The 8,448-nt window shown below is 37.3% G+C and overlaps 1 long non-coding RNA gene across 1 annotated transcript; it reads right to left on the bottom strand.

The window, feature by feature from the left end:
* Nucleotides 1–634: 634 nt before the first annotated feature.
* Nucleotides 635–8,139, bottom strand: LOC128135546 (uncharacterized). The gene is made up of 3 exons (XR_008233113.1): nucleotides 8,065–8,139; nucleotides 3,006–3,091; nucleotides 635–738 (listed from the first exon to the last, which is right to left on the bottom strand). It is a non-coding gene; the product is annotated as an uncharacterized LOC128135546 (long non-coding RNA).
* Nucleotides 8,140–8,448: the final 309 nt, after the last annotated feature.

Genomic DNA, 8,448 nt, shown 5'->3' with positions numbered 1-8,448 from the left:
TATGCTTTTCTCACCCTTTCCCAGCCGTTCTTTTCTCCTTACCATCCACCTCTATTCTAACAAGGTTCCAAGCAACCTTCTAATTCAGTTCCAGGCATGGATGATGAATGGTGCTGAAGTCTAAAGCTCTGCCTCATTTAGGTTTAAATTCCCTAAAAGGTCCCTCTTTCCCCCAACTTCATATGCTGACAGACCATCAGAAACATTGACACTGGAGTCAGGTGAGTTATATACAACTCTGTGAGATGAGGTGCTGCTGGCAAAGTGTTTTCTTAGACCAACATGTGAGATTTGCTCCTGTTCCCATCCAATGCACCAGAATTTTGTAACCTTCAGAGAAAGCTGTAGAGGTACTCAGAGATAAAGAACTCTAGGTAATAACAATAAATGAGACTATTAGTGACAGGACCAAACTTCCATTGCCTTTTAGCTTCAAAAGTCCACGTGATCGCAGCACAGACATCTCACCTGAAGACTGACAGATCGCAAACGGAGTGACCCCGACCTTCACGGACACCCACCGCCACCCTGCAGCAGTGGGGCTGGCAGCTGGGCAAAACCAAAGGAGGGATGACGAAAAGTAGAGGAGGACAGGAGATGCAAAGGAGCAGATCTGCAACCTAGCACCTCACCGGCAAGGTCCTTGTTTCTAGTGGAAGCACTGCAGGAGTGATGGCTTCTTCGGTCCATGTTCTCTGAACAAGTTGCCATTTGTAAAAGATGAGGCTGGAGCAGCAGCTAGTCAACCCATAAAAAATGATAATATAAATTACTTACACTTGGGCTTTGACAAAGAGGGGTGAAGACCTACCTATTTACAAGAAAATTCCCAAAGTTCCTTAGTTCATGCATTATGTATCTTGCTTAAAAATACATAAATGCACATTAAGGCAACCAACTTCATACTCACTTAGCAGAATTTTAATATGGGATGCTATATAAAACTGTTCTACAGTTTCACAGTCATTTAAGGATAATTTACACAGTTCATAAATGTCTGAATGTTTATTCCTCAAAGCAAGTACAGGTTGCACTTGCTCTTCAAGTACAAGTTAAATTTGTTTGTGCTACTAATAAAATAGATTCCAATAATAGATCATTGGTTTGCATGATAACATAGGAGGTGGAAAACCTCAGGATTTGCTGGTTTCTGATTTAAAAGGTTGATATAGTAGATGGGAAACTGAAATTAACTTCAAAGTTTTAGATTAAATTATCATTGCCTATTAGTTGATGAGCTAATTTCCATCCAGCATCTGTTTCCTGATTTTTCTTTTCTATTAAAAGGCTCTTACAAAGTACAAGGTAGAAAGTCTGTGACACCAGTCCTCCTAACAGATAAAATATTTCATTACACCATGCTTGCAAGTAGTATCTTCTAGTAGGTCAGCCAATATTGTTGGAAAAAAAACATGTTTCAAGATTTGGCTTGTCTGTTTTTATTTCTTTAAAACTGTATCAGTTGACCTAGCAGTAAATATTATCTGTGTTTATAAACTTTGTCTTGCTTATACTCTGAAATCCTCATGGTTACTGTAATAAAACAAACGTCTCATTTCAGAAATAAAACAATGATGGGAATTAAGCCTTTTTATTGATTAACCCTGCTGAACAAAAGAAGATATTCTTCTGTTTTAGTGAATTCATTCACATTTATCACTAATGAATAAGTTGTTCTCAAAACATAAGTACAATCCTGTAATAAGGCAACGTATTTCTAGCACGTGGAAAATTGCCATTTTCTGTTGTGTGAAAGAAAGCTGAAAGCTATAGTACAGCTAAGTAAAATATTCATCTTTACTATGATTATAATTTTCTTTTGTTACTGGTTTTTAAAAGTACCAAACATACATGAGATATGTCAGCATTTGACAACAGAAGCAGCAAAGAGCCAACTCCAGACAACTATGCCGTAAGAAAACCGTGCTCATATTATCCTGCTGAAATTTTTCCTAACCAGAGAAATTCATTTTTTTTTCCCCAGGAGTCAGCATGCATTCTGTCATTTCCATAATATTTGTTTCTGCCTTCTTTTGATGCCTGGAATTTGACTCCATGCTAGTTTTTATTCTGGAGCTGCTCAGTTATAAGTGTCAGAAAAATTCTGAAGAATTTAAAAACTGCGCTGTCCACTGGCAGAAGAAAACGGAAGTGAAAACAATTATTTACATATTCACCATATGACAGATGATCTCACAAGCTCAATCCCTGGAGGGCAAATATGAATTTAATTTTCCAGGCTACAATTTTGCAGGATACCAGCTGACTGTAGGCTCCTATTCCAACTACTGAATCTGTGCCTGTTTTCCACAACGCTCATGTCCCTTTGAAATCAAGCCCTTATAAAATTGCTTAAATATGAATTTCAGAAATTTGATTTTAGACACACATGTGAAATGTCTTAGAATTTGCTCACAATGCACATTAAGATCTAACTTTTAAGTGTCTTCTACAGTTACTATAAATAAGATTTACTATTTAAAATGTAACAACAACAAAAAAAAATCTGTTCATCATCTCTCAAAAGCTGACTAGCTGCACTGGGGTAGGAATGGTATGTGAATGTAGCTGAAGCAAGGCCTTTTGCCAGTAGCTGTGGAGGCTGGGCAAGATAGATAAAGATTTGGCATAACCTGAAATTCGTCGCTGAGCTCTTGTTGAGATTTGGAGGAGAGGAAGCTATATGACAGGCTTGCCTGCTTACTCATTTTGATAACAACGGCAGCAGGAAATAAAGATGTCACGTCTTAATACTAAAGTCAGAGGGGTATAAAAATCATTTCATATCATGGTGAAGGGAGAGGGAAAGAGGGAGAGATTCCACTGGAAATGCCAGTGACTGGGAAGAAATAATGGAATGGCTTTAACACACAGGTAAGAGAATTCTAGCAATATCCAAGTCTAAACAAAAGCCGTTGATGAAGAAACTCATGAACGTGATCCTAGGACTGGAACGTTTCACTTCACAGTGTTTTAAATGAAAAATCCAAAGAATGTGCATCTACCATTTCCAGGCTCACGGCTGTGTTTTTCCAGGCACTTGAAAAAAGATGCAAAAAATATTTGGGGCTTTAGGCGCATTTCCCAAAACCTGTAACATAAAAATTTAAAACATCATTTCTAGTACACATGTAAAATTATGCATATAGCAAGAAGCATTTATCACATAATTTGATATTTGTATAAAAAGTCATTTTAAGATTTGGTTGGTAGTTGAAACATTATGAAAATTAAAACCTCATCTATTCTAAATATTTCAAATTCAGAAATAACTGTGTCTGGCAACTTCTTTGTTTATTTCAGTGAAGAAAAAAATGTTCTTGAATAAACAAAAATGTCAAACTAACCTTCCATGCAAAATTAAGCTTAACTGAGCCTGAATATACGGAGCAAAACCAGACTACAAAAGCCCTAGTACCCAGTGTGGGAAGGTTCAGCCTTTAAAGGTAAGGCTTTCTGCTAACTTTGTACCCAATTTACAAGTTGTTTAAAATCTAAAACTGGCACCACAAATAAATTGTAAGCATGTGCTTCATCTGGAAAAGGAGAGCATTCCTGAGGCTACTCAGGTCATTTAAACAGAAAGACATATCCAAACAGCAGGTTTTCTTCTTCTTTGAAGAAGCCTAGATTGTGAAAAATAGAAGCAAAAAGTCCAAAGAGTCCATCTTTCTCACCTACCTCCTTCGTATTTCACTTATACACAGGTATATTTTTAACACATGTCCACAAACCCTCATTTGAAAGCTACTTATTACCTTGAAGGATGCTTAAATATATTGGTTGGGGAGCTCTTCTGACCTTGAAGACTTTTTTGGCCAGTTCATGCTCAATGGCAAAACAGCACATAAAGAATACAGAATCACAACCGACAGTGCTGAGAATGGCCATCGTGTCATGTTTTGTCCCCTTTCTGCTTCCCTGTAACTGTCAGCTGCTTTCCTTGGGGGCTGAGATTTTCTGTTTGCTTACCGCCTGAAGGTTAATATTTGTTGACTTTTCCTAAAGTTTGAACACAGCCCTGTTAGTTGAAATGGCTTTGAAGAAAAATATCTGCTGTCTCTGTATCTTAAAACATTTTTTTAAAAACAAAACAAAACAAACAACCCTCCACCAAAAATCAACAAGAAAATGAAAAAGGGCTCACCCAAATCTTGCTGGCACACAACTCAAAATAGAGGAGTGCAAAATGTTAACCCTAGAGCTGAGCAAGCTAAAGGGTGTACATCTTCCACTGAACCCTGGGGCAGAATTGTGCATGTAGAGGCAGATACTGTGTCACTTGCTAACATAGCTTTGAATTATTAATCACACTACCTATCTGGGTGCATCATGAGCCTGTAGTATAGAAGGGAAATACCAAGATCTCTCCCCTAGCCTTTTGCAAAACTGAAACCAGTAGAGGGGAAACAGTTTCCATTAATAGCGAGCACCCACCATGGCAGCGTAACAAATGATTGCTCTCTGTGTGTGAAATGAAAAGGACGTCTGACGTGCAGGATTGGTTTTCACTGTTGTTATGCATTCTTTTGGTTAGATATGCTCTCCTGACCCACAGTGAGTAACGAATTTTCCAGTTCCTGATGTGTATGTATAGCTAAGTCTAGAACTTCTTGCTCTAATGGTTGTTTCAGCACACCCACAGAATCCAGGTAAATGTCATATATTTTTACAGCTTGTAGCTGGCTTACTGTGCAGGTCTGAGCACACACTCGCCATCATGGCACTAATCTGGTCATGTGCGAAGAGCCTGCAATCAGTAATCTGCAGAAGGAGGTCTAATATTATGCTGACTCCGAGAACTAGGGTGAAATCGTTGTATCTCTGTGATAAGAACATGCGACTTTAATGGATAACATGATACCACATGATTCCTTTTATTGCTATCTGAATGTGAAGAAAGAATTAATATATAGTTAGTGTGACATAAATAATCCCTTTTGGGTTTTGTTGTGTTCTTTACACATACAGCCTGTTCCCTTGTGAGCACAGTGTGCTGCTCTGGCTGTTTCAGCCCTAGGTCTAGCTCTGGCAGTGACACTCTGACTTTTTCCCTGTCTTTTCCATTAGGTTTCTCATTCTCCACCCTACCTGGTTATACAGGCTTTTAGGCAACTATTTTGTTTCGTGTCATGTCATCATGTTATCCTTTAGAGATGGATAGAGAGATTTCCTTTTAGCATACTTCATAAAATGTGATATGATGTTCCATATATAAAATTATTACAATCTTCTTTTAAAAAAAGAAAATTAATACCAAGATAACTATAGAAAAAGGTGCAAAAATGCATCAGATAAGTGTTTTTAAATATAACTCATGTTATTATTGATCAACTGGGGTTTGACAGATTAAATAGCAAAACTGAAATGTCTGTTCATGTCTTAGTGTTAACTATTGTCATTTATCAAAACAAAACCAAAAAGTATCATAAACTACAAATGGGGGAGTGATTATTCTATAGCTGTATGACGAGGTTTGCAATGTAAATAATTTTAATGCTGGTAAGGTAAGGATTTTCAAGAATTTTTTTGTTTCATAAAAATATACAGAATCATTGCAGCCATTTTGTTAAGTGAAACAGTTAAAATGTTCTACAAGTTACTGCTGAATTATTGATACTCTGAAAAAAAACATGCAAACAAGCAGCACTCTGTTCCTGGGCAGTGTATTCTACTCCATATATGCCAGAGTTGCACATGTGTGTCTGTACAGACAGATGCACACGCTGGGTTTGCAGACATGACTATGAATTGAGTAATTCTTCTAGAGTGACAGCAACAAAGCAGATCATTAATGTGCTAATCACAGAGCCAGAAGGTCTGCAACTATGCTCTTCAGTTATACCAAGTTTTGGGGTTTTGTTACCAAGTTCTTCAAAATAAAATGATTGAAAAAATGGCCAGAAGCTAAAAGATCAAACACTGAGCAGGAGCAGGAAAAAAACCCAAAAAGAAGAACTAAAAAGAGTGCAGAGGACAATATACCCAAACATGCACAACTGCAAGTAGTCCATACATTAATGTATGGAACAAGCTGCTATAGGTATTTTTTTCATTACGGTAAATCCTCTGAGACCCCTCTCACTGTGTATGCCTAATGGCCATCAGTCCCTCTGGATTCGGACTTACAGTTGTACAGAAAGGAGCAATATAACTTCATATAACATATATAACATATATATATGTTATATATATGTAACATATATAACATAACTAATATAATTAGTTATAACTAATATAACACAAAGGGTCACAACTTTCTCATGACTAATCGTGTAAGACAAGTGCCACAAAAGACCTAAGAACTTCAGTCTAGGATCAAAATCAAAGTTCTCAAAGCCTTCATTAAGTTGCTGCCAGTGCTGACAGCACTTAAATAGCCACATTTCTAAAGTCTGCACCACTAATAAGCTTTGTAAGTATCGATACTTCTATTACTTGGGGTTCTGTACATATTCATGGAAGTCCTGACAAAGCGCAGATGTTTAATCATCTGAGTTGGTAGACATACTCTTTCCTCCTCTTAATCCTCAAATAATGGCTCAGGCTATTCATACCCCTAAGTCAGAATCCCAAGAGGATGTAAGCATCTTTCAAAAAATGCAAAATGAATTTAAGATTTGTCCCTGTCCTCAGAATTTCTTGCTTGAACAGGCTGCCTTGTTGGCACTGTGGATTCTTCCCTGAGACACTTGGGCTCTTCTAGGGATGAGCTGGATTCTGCTCAAGGGCCGAGTGGCTCGAGGCCTTGAGGCCACTCGTAGGCAACAACAGGGCAGAATAAATGCCTAACTCCCTGAGAGAAGCAGGGCTTGACATAAATAAAACAGATCTTATATCAGTGGGGAGAAAAAACCCCAAAGAATAGACATGAGACTTATGAAAAAGCACAAAGTCAGTGCCATGGTCCAAAGGGCTTTGGGGTTCAGGTCTCATTCAGGCAGTGCAGTTACATCTCTTGGTGGCCAGTAGTCAAACACCACAGTTGGCTGAGGAAACACATTACTACAGGAAACAAAAAATGGCCAAGAGGAAGTCCCGACTCCATGGAATTACGATATGGCTTTGTTCAACCCTCCAGAACTACTCAATCCCTAACACCACTTCTGAAGAGCATAAGGATCAATGCTAGACACCTAACCATTAAGAAATCATCACGTGGTACTTTTACAAGACTAGCAGATAGCCTTTGTAATCTGTGTCTTCAAAATTAGTACAGGTAGATGCTTAGTTAATGAAAGCTGAAGTGAGATTGGTCTTGGTATTTTTTATCTTCCCAAGAATCTGGCTATCAAATAGTAATGAGCTCTTTTGACATTGGAAACAGTCTTTGTGCTCTGAGCTAGATCCTGCTGGTATTAGTTAGCATTGCTCTACTGACTTACTGGAGCTTTATCAACTTAATCAAAATGGAAATTTGTTCTGTTTGTTAGTTTAGAAAAAGAAGCAGTGTCTCCTGATAATACCTAAATATGCATGATTTGGTAAACAGTTGAGTCAGTTTACCTGAAAATAATTGTGTGATTGTTGTGTACTCTACACATTTGAATCTAAAAGTTACATGAAAAAATTTACATGACGATGTTACTCTATTATTTAAACCACAAAAGATACTTAATTTATTAATGTAAAATATGCAAATAAGAATGTCAGACTTTAGCAGAAGATATAGAGCATGAATGAGAAAGAAGACGTCTGTCCCTATATATGTGAATTCACAGAATATATTTGAAGATGATAGTTTTCATACCTTGTGAAGTTTGTTTCTCACTTTAAAAAAATCTACTGTGATATACAAAGAATAAATAGGTCATAATGGTGCCTAGAGACCAACTTTGACAGTCACTGCAACCTTCAGAGATAGAAGCACACAAATATAACTTTTGTAAATAGAAGCTTATTTTTCTGCTGATCTACCTGAGTGATATACTTGTGAGTTTTCTTCACTTGGCGATTTTGTGATGTAGACAAAACAGAATTTGCTTTTATGGTAGCTAAGCTGAAAATGAAAAGTTTAGTATATTTCCTACTTGACCATATACATTTCTAGGAAATACCAGTTACCTCTGCTGAAGGATAACATGTTGGGGAAATATCCTCACTTTCAATTGGTTGCTGTTGTCTTGCAAACTCTGTTTCTCTGGGACTCAAAAGCCATACTGAATTGCATTTTAATGAGGCATTTCGCTTCTTATTTGGATCCTGTTGTAGGCAAGTGAAAGAATAAATCATAATACACATATTCAAATTTATGTATTTAACTGTGAATTAGAACGTGCTCAAGATCCTTTAGAAAATAATTACCAGATTTAAAACATTTTGAAGAGGAAGAGGTTCTCACCTAATGAGGTCCCGGTATGCCATGAGTGATGAAATACAGCTGTCCTGTAAAATGAGGTTAAATACTACAGGGCAGAAGAGACACAAAAGGCAGTAACCCACCTAGCA

This window comes from Harpia harpyja, chromosome 23 (genome assembly GCF_026419915.1).
Source record: "Harpia harpyja isolate bHarHar1 chromosome 23, bHarHar1 primary haplotype, whole genome shotgun sequence".
NCBI classification, from domain to species: Eukaryota; Metazoa; Chordata; class Aves; order Accipitriformes; family Accipitridae; genus Harpia; species Harpia harpyja.
Note: the sequence above shows the minus strand (reverse complement) of the source record. Positions and strands in the feature narration are given on the sequence as shown.